Source organism: Talpa occidentalis, unplaced genomic scaffold (assembly GCF_014898055.3).
Source record: "Talpa occidentalis isolate TD23 unplaced genomic scaffold, MPIMG_talOcc4v2.1 talOcc4.9, whole genome shotgun sequence".
NCBI classification, from domain to species: Eukaryota; Metazoa; Chordata; class Mammalia; order Eulipotyphla; family Talpidae; genus Talpa; species Talpa occidentalis.
In genome coordinates, this window is record NW_023605305.1 from 1,194,591 (window position 1) to 1,210,215 (window position 15,625).

Genomic DNA, 15,625 nt, shown 5'->3' on the forward strand with positions numbered 1-15,625 from the left:
GGCCGTCTGTCGCCACCCAGCCAAGCCAGCGCCGGCGCAGCAGCGCCCGCACCCTCCGCCAGGCTGCCCCGGCCTGGGGACGCCCGAGTGCCGGGGGGACAGCAGAGCCGGCAGCTGTGGGCAGGGCGGGGTCCAGCCGTGCGTCCCCTCTCCTCAGGTCAGCTGTGAGCCCTGTCCCTGGGGGTCTTGAGAGCTGTGGCTGAGCCGAGCCGTGGGGTGCCACCATGCAGGTGCTCAGTGAGCCGGGGCCTGAACCCCCCCTGTCCGGTCACCCAGAGCCTCTGCCCCCTGCAGGGTATTCTGCACGGCCGGGACCCCTCCACCTGGGCCCTGGCCCCTGGGCTACACACCCAGGAGCGGGACACTCCAGGACACCCCAGCCCCTCTCCCGGTCTGTCTCCCATCGGCCACCGGGGCTGAGGGTGGGCCCGGCGTGGTGCGTGTGAGTGTGAAGCACGGCCAGGCCACAGGTGCGGGTGCCCAGGCCGGCACAGCGTGCCCCCATGCTGGCTGCCGGCTGCCCGGCCCACGCACTGGGTGGCAGGAGGGAGCCTTCGCAGGGTCAGAGGCCAGCAAGGGAGGCAGGGTTCGCAGTACCCCGTGTCCACGTTGGGGCCTGGGCCTAGCAGTGCCCAGCGGGCAGGGCCTGCATCACAGCCAACCCCTGGAGGTTCCTGGCCCAGGGTGTCCAGCAGGAGAGCCGAGGGGGCCCAGGCCACTGCAGGGGCACGGGCCACCCCCACCACCGCAGACTCACTGTGCACCCCCAGGCTTGGCACCGACCCACAGGCAGGACCCGTCACTGGCTGGGGTGTCTGAGCACAGCCCCTGGGCCATGCCGGCCTGACCGGCACCTACTGGTACCGCTGCCCTCGCCCACCTGGCACAGCCCGAGGGACCCGGTCAGCACTCGGCACCGCCCTGAACTGAGACCCACCTGGCGATTTCTGATTAGAGAAGACAGGTTTGCCACAGGCATCGGCTGTGGGGCACCAGGTCTTCACCCGAGAGAGCGAGACCCTCCCCTCCTCCCAGTCCCGAGGGGCAGCAGGGCCGTGGCCGGCAGTGACACAGGGTCCGCACACAGGGCCTGGCCCGGAGCCCGCGGGCAGCCGGGGTGATGCTGTGGTCTACGCGGCCTTCAGGGCACTCTGCAGAACAGTGGTCTAGCCCCCCGAAGACCTGGGCCCCTGACCCCATGGGAGAGGGGCAGCAGACAGGCGGTCAGGTCCTGCCAGGCGGGCTCTGCAGCTTCCTGCTTGTGGGGTCCTCACGTCACCCCACAGAGCCCCTGACGCGTTCACAGCCTCCTGCCTCGTTCTCCAGAAAGCGGAGCTCCCTCCCGCTCCAATCTCCGCCTTTCCCGGTCAGGGGCGCTTCTTCCAGGAAGGCTTCTTCGTCCCCACTGTCCCTGCAGGCCACAACCCTGCTGCCCAGGGGGCACCCGGGGGTCCTCTCCCCAGCCCCTGCACGGAGCCCCGCCCCGCACGGCCTCCCGCGTCCACAGCTGCCCTGAGCACGCCGGCCTCTGCTCCCCACACCGCCGGCCTGGCCCCGGCCCTGGCCCCGGCTCCCGCTCTGGCTCTGGCCTGCACCCCCTCAGCGGGCCGGGCCCTGAGCCTCGGAAGCAGAGGGGCGCCACCTGTCTGCGTCGGGAGCAGCCCCAGAGCCAGGCAAACAGGATTTTGTCTCCGCTCTCTGTGTCCATCTCTGTCTCTGCATCTCTGTCACCCCATGTCCCTCTGCCTCGTCTCTGCCTCTCGGTGTCTCTGTCGCCGCCCCCCACTCTCCAGTCCATGTGCAGCCGCCGCCCGTGGGCACTCAGGCCCTCGCTCTGCGGGGCAGGAGGGTTCGTGTGTCCCGTGCAGGGAGGGGGCACGCGGGGGCCGCCCCACGGTGCCCCGCCAAGCCTCTGCCCAGACTGGGGCCCCTCCGAGGGCAGGCCGACCGCACGCTTTCCATCCAAAACGGACACTTGGGGGGCGCAACCATGGGGCGGGGGCTGGACCCCCAGGGCTGGTCCCCGCGCCCTGCTCTCGGGCTTCTCCTCCAGGCCCTGCTGCCCGCCCCGGGCCGCGGTCTCTGGGGGCCGCCCGCCCTCGCGGCCCCTCCAGCAGGCCCCTGCGCGGGGGCGGGCCCCAGACGCGGTAGCATTTCCGCCGCCTGCGCTCTCGCTTCAAATGTTCCCTTCCCTTTCTTCTCCTCTGCCGGCCCAGCCTCCGCGATTAAGCCTCCGGGCCTCCCGCTGCTTTTAATAGGCCTGCGCTGACCATGTGAGCAGAGGCGGCCGCCCGCCCGAGCCTCCAGGGCTCGGATTAATCATTAATGTCAGCGCCCCCACACCGCCCAGCCCCAGCCGCGACGCGGGACGCGGGACCGGCCGCATATTGGAAACAGACATGGGGCAGCCCTCGCCCCCACCGCCCCCACCCGGCCGGGCCTCTGCGGGGCGCAGAAGGGGCGCAGAGCCCACCGGGCCCCAGCCTGGCGCTCCCGCCGCGTGTGCCAGGGAGGGGGCCGAGGGGAGGTGGCCGAGCCCCCAGACTCCCGAGCCCCGCCGGCCCTGGCCGCTGGCCCCCCGCTCTCTGGCACTGCTCCTCCACGCCGGCCGCCGCTCCTTCCTCCTCGGAGCGCGTCATAAAAGTTAACCGGGTGTGAAATGCTTGTGGCGTGGGGTGTGGTAAAAGTTTACGAGGGCCGCGGTCTGCCAGGGACGGTGCTGAGCGGGGCCGGCCTCTGCCGCTGGCGGCCAGGCAGGAGCGCCGGGGCAGCCCGGTGGGTCTTTCTGGAAGCCAAAAGGGGCCTGGGGTGTGTGCGCAGACGGGGCCCTGGGGACCCCGCCCGTGTGGCCCGGGCAAGTCCTCAGAGGGGAGCCGCCGAGCAGCGGCCCTGACTCCCCAAGTGACTGACCAGTCAGAAGCGGCCTCTGGTGCTCTGAGCCCACCTCATTCTTCAGCGGACGGAGTCCACGCCCCAGACCCCTCCAGAGTGGACGCTGGGGGGGCCAGCACTGGCCCTGGCCACAGGTGTCCTCAGGTGGGTCTAAAGCGCCCCAGAGGCACCGTCCCCACGCTGGGCGTTGTCTGCAGAGCCTGTGTTTGCTTATTGGGCAAGAGAGGGGCTCCCCGTCCCCCTTGGCCACCCCAGAGCCAGCTGGGCCAGGACACCGGAGGCGATGTTAGAACAGGAAGCCAGAGCTGGTGTCTGGCGCTTGGGGCCTGCAGAGCGGACCGGGCATCTCAGCGCCGACAGCTGTGCTGAGACAGACCGGTGGCCCAGGTGGGGTGGCCGGTGTTCTGGTGTGCAGGGAGCAGGCCTGCCCTCCCCCTGAGGTCTGCACAATGGGCGTAGTATGCTGGAGCTTGGGGGAGCGCAGCCCGAGACGGGGGGCTGCAGGGACCCCTCCCAGCGCTGTGGTGGCCAGCGGGTTGGACAACCAGCTCCAGGCCGGGCACAGGAGCCCCGGACTCTGCAGATGCCCCGGGACAGTGCTGGGCCGGGGAGGGGCAGGAGCGAAAGGGGCAAAAGGGGGCTCTCCGAGCTTTGTCCGCCGCCCGTCTCGCCCTAGTCCTCTGCCAGACCCCAGGGGGCAAGAGAACCCAGCTCGCCCCGCGCACCTTCTACCTGTATTTCTTCCCAAGACAGGAAGCGCGTGGCCTCAGTGTCCCTGTCTGGGGGGTGAACGTGCAGGGACGTGCAGGGGTGCGCCCCTCCCTGCCCCAGTGCGGCCTCCTCGCCATCTGGCCCTGGCAGCAGGGAGACCCAGGGCCCCAGGGAGGGTCAGAGGCTGTGCCGGCGCTTTCTTTCACCCTTGCGGGGGCACGTCAGCAGCTCCCCTGCACAGCCTGTGGGGGAACTGCCGCCCGCATTGGCTCCCGGGGCCCTGGGAGCAACAGGAGAGCGGCCCCCTTGGACCAGGGCTCCTCAGCTCCTACCCCACCTGGTTTTGTGGGCTCAGGCGCCCTCCGATCCCAGGTGCCATCCACCCAGCACCCCATCCACGAGCGCCGAGACGCCTGTGGGCGAAGACACAGCGCCCACTTCTCCGGCACCTCCGGGCAGGAACAATCGGCCTGTCGTGACGAGGTGACAGCCGCCGCCTACACCCCGAGTCAAGCGCAGCTCCAGGGCCCGGCCCCCACGCTCCCGGCAACAGCGCCGCCGCCTTCCCAGACCCCCGCGTGGCGCTCGCCAGACCTCCCGAGGCTCCAGCGAGCAGCTTCCCTCCCACGTGGGCGTGGCATGCGGATGGGCAGCCCCCGAGGCTGGCGTTGGGGTCGGACCCAAGGTCGGCAGCATCCCCCAGCCCGGCAGTGGGTGCGCCCAGGGCCACGGCCCCTGTTGGGCAGACATGTGGGTGCTGATCCCTGGAGGGAACCCAAGCCAGTGTCCACACCCAGTGCCCAGGGTGGAGGGGTGCGTGTCAGAGCCTCCCCCAGGAGCTGCAGCTCCCCACTCTCCTGGCGAGGGCAGCCTCACAGCCAGCCCCGGGGACCTGCTACCGCTTGGGCAGCCCCTGGAGGTCAGCAGCTGGAGATGGTGGCCCGGGAGCTGAGGGGATCGCTGCACGCACCCCCGCCCACCGCAGCCTTGCCTCCCACCCCGCCCCGTCCCGCCCGCCAGCACCTGCCCAGGAGCAGAGCCCGGGTCCAGGCCACAGTTGCCTCACAGACCCTAAGTGGAGCCCAGGACCCCCTCATCCCCCGCCCAGCAAGGGCGGCCAAGAAGCTCCGCCTGGAGCAGACACGTGGCTGCTCCCCGTGCCCAGGAGGAGGCCGCTGGACACCCACCAGGTGCGGGGTCTCCACCCAGCCTCTCCCACCGGGTCACGGATGTCCCGGTCGGTGCCTGGAGACACAGGCAGCCTCCCCCGGGGTCTCCCCGGGTCCTCCCGCAGTGACCCGCCTGCTTCCCCACCCACGGCGTTCTCCGAGGCTGGCGTCCGTGGCCAAGAAGCGGCGGCCTTCCACAGGGCTCCTGGACGCCCGCGGCGGCGGGGACAGCGGCTGGCACGCAGGGCAGCCCCAGCAGGAGGAGGTAGGGGCCTGTCTGGGGCCGAGGACAGCGCCGAGCGCAGACCACGGCAGCGCTGCTGGGCGCGCCCCTCCCGGCCATGTGACAGGGAGGCTGCACCGGCCCGCCCAGCCCTCCCACCCCCGCGCCGTGTCTGTCCCGGGACCGTGCACCCCGGAGCCTTGCCTCGGGAGGCCTCTGTGTTCCCTGGCTTCACCTGCCTGAGGGCGGCCGGGCAGGACACCTACCGGGGCGGCCGGGCAGTCGAGGGCAGCCCCCGGGACCGGCCAGGGCTCAGGCACATGCAGCTGGGAGCGGACGGCGGTGCCGCAGGGAGAGCGGCTCCCTGGCAGGACAGGCCCCCACTCCCGCCTCTCCTGAAGGCGTGTCTCGGGCAGGACGAGGGTCCCCAGGCCAGAGGGGGCCTGTGCAAGCAGGACCACAGTCCGGTTGACCCCGCGAGGGCAGATGGCGTGGATGCCCACCCCGCCCCCCAGGAGGCTGTGCGGGAGGGCAGCCAGAGGGGACGTGCGCGCTCACTTCTGGCCATTTCCCGGGAAGCGTCCAGGAGGCCAGAGGGGGCCATGTCACTGCCCCGTCAGGGCCGTCCCTGGCCTGGCCAGCCGCCTCCTCCCGTCCACTCCGCGACAGTGGCGCGTTCAAATTCTCTAAGTCAGGAAAACAGCCCCACCTGGCAGGACGGCCTCAGTGGACTCAGCCCCGCGCCTCTGCACCTCGGGCGGCCGCCCGCCCCAGCCCAGGCTCAGGGCGCCACAGAGCGGCCCCCTGGCCCCACACAGCAACTCTGGGGGTCGTCGCCGGCGCGGCCATCCTCCGCCATCTGCAAGGAATCGCTCCCGCCGCTACTCCGGGGCTCGGGTTTCACCCCAGCCCACCTGTCACCCCTGTTTATCCTCATCCACTCACAGCTCCATCTCTCGGGCCTCCTTCTCGCGGGGGGGGCCTTGAGAAAATTGCTGGCAGCCGGCTCTCTCCCAGGAGTGTCCCTGCAGGGGGTGGGGGCGGCCCGGGAAAGGAGCTGCGGTCAGAGCAACACCCCACTGCAAGGCCGTGTTTATTTGGACGCCGGCCTTGGACACGGCCCGCCCCGGGCCACGCCAGGCCCCCGGGGAAACACCGCCGCGGCCGCCCACCTGTGGCCAGGCGTCTGCTGAAGGCGCACGTGAAGGCGCCCACGTGGCCTACGCCACAGAATGAGCCTGGGCCTCCGCCCTGGCCCCCGGCCTCCCACCCCGAGGCCACACAGCCCCCACCCCTGCCCCAGCAACCAACCTGGCCCCCTGTACCCCTCCACCTCCCCCAACCTGGGCCCAGGTCCCCAGCCCCTCCCCCGGCCCCGGCCCCACCCCTACCCCCCCCCGCTGGTCCCCCTGGCCCCCCAGCCCTCTCCCCAACCCCCCGCCCCCAATGGTCGGGTACTCTAAGCTGGAGGTGTCTGTGCCAGACAAGGCGCCTTCGTGACGACCGCGTGGGCAGAGCTGGGTCCTGGGGCCAGGCCTGCCGTCCAGGCATGCTGGCCACTGCCCCCAAATGTGCTTGGTGGGTTTGTAGGCCAGAGAGGCCGGCCCCTCTGGCAGCTGCCGGTCCCTCAGGGCCCAGTGCTGCTGGCTGTGTGTTCGGAGCAAGGGTGACTCTGCCAGGGAGGTGGGCGTGCACCCCGGGGGCCCAGACCCCAGAGCAGCATCTGAGGCAAGAATCATGGTGGTCCCAGCTCCCAGCCACGGATGGCCTCTGGCGGTCAGGCCCTCTGGAGGGACCCCTGCCATGCTCGGCCGCCAACTCGCAGCCTCACCCTGGGAGCTGGTGGTGAGAAGGAGGCACCGGCCTCCTGGGGTCCTCAGGTCCCCGTGCAGAGGGCAAGACGGAGACCTCTGGGTGACGCCCCCAGTCAGGGCCTGTGGACCAGCCTCGGCGCCAGCACCCCGGCTCCAGGCCCGTGTTTCCCCGAGGGCAACATCCCTGGATATGGCGGCCGTGCGGGCCCTGCTGGGGGCTGGGGCCTGGGCCGGTCGGGCAGAGTCTGCAGACGGGGCGACGGTGAGCATGGGAGCCTCCTCGGTCTGGCTGGATGGGGAGGGCCAGCCGGGGCCCCTTCAGAGGCCTCTGCCTTTCAGCCATGAGTCTGTGGTGACCGTGGTGACCACCTCGGCCTGTGGGGCTCCATCCCTGGGCCCTGCAGGCCTCGCCCACCCCACGCCCCGCAGGGTGAGTGGACAGGGGCCTTGGGGACCACGGGGCGCCTGGGACCCAGAGCTCACAGTGCCGACGCCCTCCTGGGACCTGAGGTGTCCAGGGCAGACGCCCCAGAATGTGGCACGGTTGACGTGGCTTTGTTAGCGACAGAAAAAGCTGAAAAGGAAGCTTGAGGCCCGCACCTCAGGCCCACCCAGATTCACCCCCCATCGCCCTGAGGCCGTGAGGGCACGGCACCTGCCAGACCCATGTTCTCAGAGGGAGGCTGGAGGGAGGGCTGGGTCCGCGAAGGGAGCAGGCCCCCTGGGGCCAGGGAAGGTGGGGCGGGGGAGGGCGAGGCGGCAGGGACAGGGCCCAGCTGGCCGCTCCGGCAGCCAGCCACCCAGCCGGCCCCTGCGGCAGCCTTTCCTCCTGCTACAGAGCCCCTGGGGGGCAGGGATCAGCAGCCGGCGGCCCAGAGCCTGTCGTCTGGGGACAGTGGAGCCCGTGGCCACTCAGGGGCGCAGAGGGGGGCCCGCCCCATCAAGGACTGTGGTCAGCGGTCAGCCCCATCGAGGACCGTGGCCCCATGACCCAGGGAAGACACCTCCACTGCCCCCTAAGGAAGCGGGACGCTCTGGGGGGCTGTCCTTTCGGGGTGCCTGCCCCACCCAGCAGCCATGCCACCTGCACAGAGCGTCTGGGGCAACCATCCCGGGCCGGGCAGGGTCGCAGGCAAAGGAGTAGGATCCAAGCCCTGGTGTGACAGGCTGGAGGCAGCAGGAGCCTCCCAGACCCGCGGTCAGCGCTCCCCTCTGTCCTCTGCCCCGTCTCTCGAAACCGCCCTCTCCAGGCCCAGGTGTCCGTGTCTGCACACGCGCGGCCCCGGCGCTGCTCCCCGCCCAGCCGCCCCAATCACGGGTGCTCCCCGGGCCCACGCTCCCCAGCGCGCTTTGCACTAACGTGACACCCCGTGCAGGCAATGAAGCCAGGCGGGGAGCGAGGCCGCAGGTGCCGGCCGCCGAGGCGGGGCAGGAGGGGAGACAAGCCAAGCTGCCCCCATTCCTTACGGCGTCGGGGCACCGAGGGGCAGCAGGGGTCCCTGGGACAAGGCAGCTCATCTCGTCGCCGCAGCCGCGCCGGTGCAGCCCATGGGCAAGACCTTGCAGGTGAGGGGTCCCCTGGGAGGCTGAGTCGGGGTGCTGGGCGGGGGCTTCCAGCTCAGGAAGGGGAGTTGACGCGCAGGCCCAGCGGTCACATGAGCACCAGGGCGACTGCGGCCAGCGCCAGCTGCCCCTCCTGTCCCTCCCCCGCCCCCTCCATGCTCAGCCCATCCTGGAGCCACAGATACACCTGAGCACCCGCTGGTGCCTGCCCAGGGCCCGTGGTCAGACGCAGACCCCCGAGTGGGGCTGGAGGGAGAAGGACCCCGGCCCCGCCGTCAGCCACGGGCCAGAGGTGCCCCCGCCGCCAGCTGCTGAGCAAGGACGCTCAAGGCTGGTCAGGGCCACATGAGAAGGCCGGGCAGGAGGTGGCCCTCTCGGCTCCGGAGAACACGCAGGCACACAGGCACACGCGTGTGCGCACATGCTCGGGAGCCCGCCTGCGGGAGGCGAGGCCCCTGGGGGAGGCCGGGTGAGTGGCCGCCGAGGGCGCCGCTGCGGTGGGTTCTCCGGCTGGGACTCCACGGCCGGGCAGTGCTGGAGGACCGGACGGGTTCAGCCAAAATTAGAAGCAATGGAGGGAGGATGTGGGTGTGGGGCCGCGAGGGCCAGGGAGGAGCAGGCCGGGCCCGCCGGAGCCGCCCACCCGGCCCTCGCGAGGAAGTGGCCCAGCGGCCGGCCTCGCATCCTCGCGGCCTGCGCGGCTCAGAGATACAAAGTGTCCTTTTATTGGGAATATCAATTCAGAAAGGGGCTAGTAGTAAGCTGAGAATATTTGGATAAACTTGACAGCCCTTAGGACTAAAAAAGACCTTTTGTTCCCGACGAGAAAGAGGCTGTCACGCCGCCCGGGCCTGCTGGAGCCTGTCCAGAAAAAACGGAGGTCGGAGCAGAAAAATGATTAGGGCGTCTCGTGAAAGATCTTTACTCCAGGTCAAATGTTTATTAGTATTTATTTTATTTTTTATTAGAACGTGTGGTTAACATCCTATTGCATAATCCCAGGCAGAGGCCCTGTCAAAGGCAACTTTGTGGCGAGGGGGTGCAGGGTGCACCCCAGCGCTCTGGCGGCTATGTCTTGGGGTACGGGTCAGTTTCGGGGAGCGAGCACCCATTTGTCCAGGGCCCACGCAGCTGGGGGCTACCGCCACGAGGCGGGACACCTCTGCCTCGGAGGATGGGAGGTGTGCGTGGTTGGGGGCCTCACCAGCAACGGTCAGGGCACAGTGGGGGTACGCGGGCCCAGGACATGCTGCCTTTCAGCCGACCTCCGAGGCCAAGGCGCCAGCTGTCACAAGCTGTGGCCCTGACGCTTCAGAACAGCACCACGTGTCCACCGTCAGGCACTTGCCGTGGGCAGCCCCCGTATGCCCCACGTCACACTGTCTCCTCTTACCAACTCCACGAGGGGCCCGTGGCCAGAGTGCCTGGGCCTGGCCGCCCTCGGGCAGCTGCAGGGGTGAGCACCGCAGCCCTAGCCTGAGCCGACACGCAGAAGCGCCGTCTGGCAGCTCCCGGAGGCAGGGCCTGAGCTGTTGGGCATGCGGCCGCCGGGAGGCCACCGGGCAAAGCTGGGCATCCTCGCTCGGGCAGGTCTCCCGCCCAAGAGTGAGCCGTCACTGCAACCCCAGGGCCGCGGGCCACGTGAAATCAACAGTCTCCCCGCCAGCCTCTGCAGAGACCCCTGGGAGGGCGGTCCGGACCCGTCGTTGGCCGGGGGCCTGCCGGCCCATGGGGCAGCACCGCGAGACTCGGCCTCCATGGAGAGGGGTGTCCGTGCCGCGTCCTCGAGGCGGTGGACCCGGGCGGAGGGGCCCATCTGCACCCACTCCCCAGGCTGCTCGGCCTCCCCGAGTGCCCGCCCCACAGGTCGCAGCTGACCTCAGCGCTGGCATCCCGCAGAGCTTTGCCCACACGGGGCCCAGGCCCCCAGGCAACCACCCGGGTCCCCAGTCCTCAGCCAGGCAGCCCCTCCCTCGGGAGAAACGCTCTTGCCCCGCGTCGGCCCGGGGTGAGCGACTCTGGCCAAGACTTGGGCCCCCGCAGCTATTTCCCAAAGGAAAAGGCTCCTGGCGGGGTCTGTCGTGAGGGCCGCCAGCGCGCCCGGGCCCGCACCCCGCGGGGCCAGGCTGTGTATCTCCAGCCCCCGCTCCTGCGAGCCCCGCCCGGTCTGGAGCGGCTGCGGCCGGCCGGCTCGGGTGGGGAGCGCGTGTTTTAAATGTTTCTGTTCCGCTGCACTTTTCATGTAAGTTTCCAAAAATTAAAGGCAAAAAAAGAACCGGTCTTCAAAACAAGGCCCTTGGGAAAGAATCCACGTGACTATTTTTACTTAAAAATAATCTAAAAATAGCTGTCGTTCGGAGACGAAGGCTAAAGAGAAATAATGTGAAATGAAAGGAGCGTTAGACACGGCGAGGGAGTGAGGAGCGGAGGAAATAAAGGGGCTCTCGCAGCTGACGCCCCTGCAGGGTGGCAAGAGGGAGCGCGCCTCTGGACGGGGCGTGCCCCCAAGAGGGGAGGCGCTGCGTGCACCTCGGGGGGCCCTCAGGCCAGTGAACACTCCTGGCCCCTGAGGGGTCACTGAGGACCAACCTGTCAGCCTAAGGCCACCCCCAAACCTGCCAACGGGGGTCTATGTCAGCACCAACCATCTAGACTCTGCACCGCCATCTTGAATCTGCTGCCCCGGGCACTTCTGGGCAACAATCTCTGGACACAGCACCCAGCTCAGGGGCCACTCTCCAGTGCTCCACAGACCAGTGCTCCACCCCTCTTCCAAGAGGGGCTCTGAGGGGCCCAGCCGTCCCATGGCGATGGCGGTGCAGACCACCATGAGGAACCTTCTGCCGATGTCGCTTGTAGAAAAGCCAGAAGTCCACAAAATTTGCAGGGGACGCCAGAGCCCTTCCAGACATGGTGCCCCCTCAGCTGCCCACCCCGGGGTGGGGGGACCGTCCAGGACACACACAGCACTCCCTGGGAGAGGCCTGCAGCCGGCACCTGCAGAGGGCCCTGGGGCTGCACAGGGGCTGGTGAGCCACCTGCCTGCGTCCCGCCCCCAGCTGGACCTTCAGGGGACCCCGAGCTGCCTGAGTGGGGTCCCCCGCCCCGGGGGCTCACCCCGTCCTGACACCACGAGAGTCGCCCCGTCAGGCAGGCACCTCAGCTCACTCCAGGAGGGGACCGCCACGCCATCTTGCCCTTTTCAAATAAAAAACACAATAGCAGAAGCCACGGGACAGGCCCCCCGCGCCGCCGAGGCTCCCAGGCCCGTCTTGGCCGCTGTGCGCGGGGTGCCGGGGAGCTCCCGCTCGGGGGGCAGCAACGCCGCCATCAGGATTTTCAATCAGCGTCTCTGTGCTGTTTCCTGGGCCTGAATGGATGCCGGGGCTTGGCTGGGTGGACTTGAAAGGGATCCAGGTAATGTCAGAGTGGGGGACACACTTTTAATTCCTTTAATATATTCGTCAGAGGTGACTGGCCCGGGAGCCGCGGGACGCGGGCGAGCTGCTGGATTTAATTGCTTCCATTTGTCATTCAAGACTGACTCCGCTGCGCCTGTCGATGAATCATTTCCAAACTTGCTGATCTGACCCAAGGGCCCCCCGCCGGGAAGGAAGCCAGCCGGGGCCTCGGGCGAGCTCACGTCCACCTCGGGGTCCGGCACCGAGGCCGGGTGGTCTCCGGTCGGGACGGCAGCGCCTGGGAGGCTGGGAGGCAGGAAGCCTCTGGGGGGCCCACGGGAGCCCCTGCCTCGCCGTCCCCACCTCCCGGGCCCCCCGCAGGCATGCTGGGCAGGTGCAGAGGAGGAAGGGACCCGGGGGCCGCCACACAGGGCCCAGGACTCCCGCACTCGCGCTCAAGCAGGTAGCGGTGCGCTCTGGCCCCCTGCGAGAAACAGAGGCCCCAGGAAGACCCTCGCGGCAAGGGTGGGGGCAAAGCTCGCCTCCCCCCAAAGTCAGAACGAAGCCGGCCGCCGGCTCCTCCCTCCGCGCACGGCCTGCGGGAGGGACCAGGGCCGCTGCCGGCCGCGCTGCGCAGCGAATGACCATGTTTGTCTGGCGCGGGCCTGGCACGGCGCTGGCGAGACGCGGCCTGCTGAGAGCCGAGCTATTTGCAGGCGCTGACGTCACGCGTGAGGCCCGACGCAGAGGCCGGGAGTTGGGAGCCTCTCCAGACGGACGCGTCCCCGGAGGGGAGGGATGGGGCCCAGGAAGGGGGGGCGCAGGGACAGCTAAATATAGCACGTGGACCGTCCCCACCGCCAGACCCCGCTGAGCCCCTACTGTGTGCCCAGAGGGCCTGGCAGCCAGGCCGCGCCTGGGGAGCTGGACGCCGCCCGGGCCCCGGGCAGTGGCGCTGGGACGTGGCGCAAGGGCCTATGACGCCGGACGCAGGAATGGGCAGCTCTGGCCTCGGGGGAGGCAGAGCCCCTCGGGGTGCCCAGGAGGGGCCGCGCTTCCGTCAGCAGAGCCCGTGGAGGCAGCAAGGGCAGAGGGGAAGAAAGGTCCACCGGCAGGGCCATGGGAGTTGGGGCATCCCCAGTGTCCTGAGACACCCACTTCCTCCATGTGTCCCCCAAAGGCTCACGGGACGTCACGGCACGCCTGGCTCCGGGCTTCACCCAGAGGCGACCTTCAAAGCCCGCAGCGTCGGGTGGTCCAGCCACCAAGGGCGGGGCTGAGAGCCCTCGGAGGGCCGTGTGGGGGTCAGGGCAGCCTGTGCCGGGGTGGGGGGTGTTCCCACACGTCTTCCTGTGGGCAGCTGAGAAGCCAGAGATGTCTGGGCAAAATGGAGAGCTGGAGCCTCACCCATGCACCCTCCACCCTCCACCCACCCAACCTCCATCTGCCCACAGAGCTGCTCCGTGGGCCCGATCGACACGCGTCCTTGACGCGTTTCCGGGGAAGCTTCCGTTGCTCTCAGCCGCCATTCTCAAGTGGAAGACAGGAGAAAGGGCAGAACGATCCAGAAGGGGCGATGCTGGTGCCCACAGACCGTGAGGGCTGTGCCGCCAGCGCCTGCCTGCTGGTCTGCAGCTCGCGGCGACACAGGGCCAGGGCCTGCCTGCCCGCGCCATGGCCTCGTGACTCGACTGTGGCTGCCGGAGGCCGGGTACAGCGAGGCTCAGCCGTGGCAGCAGCCGAGCCCACGACACAGCGCGGCAGAGCCGACCGCAGGGTGGGGGCAGAGCCGCGCGACCCGGCCAGGGCGAGGGCCTGGCTGGCCTCAGAGAGCGGGGCGGCGAGCTGACCTGCCCTCCCAGCCCGCGTGGGCAGCCCGCGCCAGCCCGGCCCTCTCAGCAACATGCCGCCATGAGGTGGGGGCAGCTCCGGGGGCACGGCGGGGGTGCAGGGCCCGTGCTCCCTGCGGGGGTGTCTGGCTGCCTCCCAGCCCTCCCCCATCTGTGGTGGGGGCTCCGCCTGCACGTGCCAGGTGCCCCGCTCGCAAGTGCCGCCGTTTGTCACCAGCTCTGTGGCCAGGAAAGGTCACGGATGTGACGCCAGGCCTGGCAGGGCCCCGCTTCCTGTGCAGACCCTGCACCGGCGGGCGGCGGGCGGGGCCAGGGCGCTCGCTTTGCCTCGCTTCTGCTTCAGGCCCAAGGCAGGCACAAGCCCTGGAGCCAGCGTCTGCGGTTGGCAGCCACTTCCCGCTCCCCGGCGCCAGGTCCCGCGTGGTTTGAGGTGTTTTCACCCCAGGCCCGAGGAGCAGGGCAGCCTGGGGCAGCGGGGGGCGGGGGCGCCACCCGCAAGTGGGGACCTCGCCAGCCCGCAGGATCGGGGGCTCTGCACCCAGTGCCCTCGCTGTCCCGACCACCCAGCTGGAGCGTCGCCACGGGCTCCGCCTGGGCCTCAGCTCCCGGGGTGCTCCGGTCCAGCAGCAGCGGCAGGGCCCACAAGGAGCAGTCCCCGTGCGGCTGGGGTGCTGGAGGCCCGGCGTCTGCTCGTGGGCACGCTCAGATGGGTCAGGGGCCCCCGAGGGGTCGGGCCGAGGGGAGCAGGGGCCAGAGCCTTCAACCTGGCCCACACCCCCGCTGGGAACCCCGTGGAAGTGTCCCCAAGGCCCACCAGCGCGTCCTCGCAAGTCCACGGAGGGAGGTGGGGTGCACGGCCGCTTGGGCTCCTGGACAGGAGGGACTCAGTCGTGGACGGGAGGGGCTCAGTCCAAAGTCCTTGCCTGGACCTCGCGGTCCACACAGCAGCTAAAACCCCATCCGCGTGTGTGTGTCGAGAGCCTGGCCTGGCATGCGCTGGCGCCATGTGGGGTGGCGTGGAAAGGAGACGCCCCTTGGGGAAGCCGCCCTCCCACACCCCCACTTGACCACTGGGCCCCCCACCCCGCCGAGGAGGGCAGAGACGCCAAGGAGAGGGGCTGGAGGGAGACCGATGTCCAGGTCTGCGCCGTGTCCCCCTTTCTGGGGCCAGAGCCCTGTCCCCAGCCAACACGGGCCCCAGGCCCACGTCCTGCCCACCTGGGCAGAGGCAGCGCTGGGCGCCCGGGAAATGCATGGCGGAGCAGGGAAGCACCAGCTGCTGAGCACCTGCCCCACACTCAGCACTCAAGTGTGCCCAGGTGTGCCCAGGGGAGCCCGCAGGCCTGGACTCTGTCCCGGGACAGCAGGGAATCCTGTCCTGGCACCACAGGAGGCCCCGCCGCTGCTGACCATCATGGCAGGCACCCAGCCCAGGCTGCTTCTGCCTGCCCAGCGGGGCCACGTCCAGAGGGGTCACCAGCCACCCGACCCCTCTCAGAGGTTCGGCTTAGCCTCTCTGGAAGGAAGGAATTCACCAAGACCGCCACGCCCCCCAGAAAGCCAGCAGCATGTCGGGGAGCCGTCAGGACCGCGCTGGGGTGGGGCCTCGTGGCTGTGGGGGGCCGGGGTGGCGAGCACCAGCGTCCAATCAACACCCTGCACTTGAGGACCAGGTGTTCTCCGGCTCGGGGGTGGTGTGCGGGAGGGGCACACTCACGCTCACACCAGCGCTCACGCTCAGCACCTCGCCTCCTGGACGCTTCCTGCCCACAGCCTGGCCCTGTTCTGACACCAGAACCCCCCCCTCCGGCCCACACGGCTCTGCGGGGCTTCTCAGGGTGGGGGTGCCCTCACCGCCTAGCCAGGGCGGGACCCCTCGGTGAGAAGAGGGCCTGGGGCCTCCGGGCATGGGTGGGCCAGCTGAGGCCTGCGGTCAGCGGATGCCCGGAGCAGACTTACCCTCCTCTGGGCCCCGTGGCTGGGATGCTTGCCCGGCAAGTGC

General features: G+C 69.8%; 1 protein-coding gene across 1 annotated transcript in view; it reads left to right on the top strand.

Moving 5' to 3' along the window:
- PRDM16 (PR/SET domain 16) overlaps positions 1-15,625 on the top strand; it is a 148,640-nt gene that overhangs the window by 106,409 nt on the left and 26,606 nt on the right.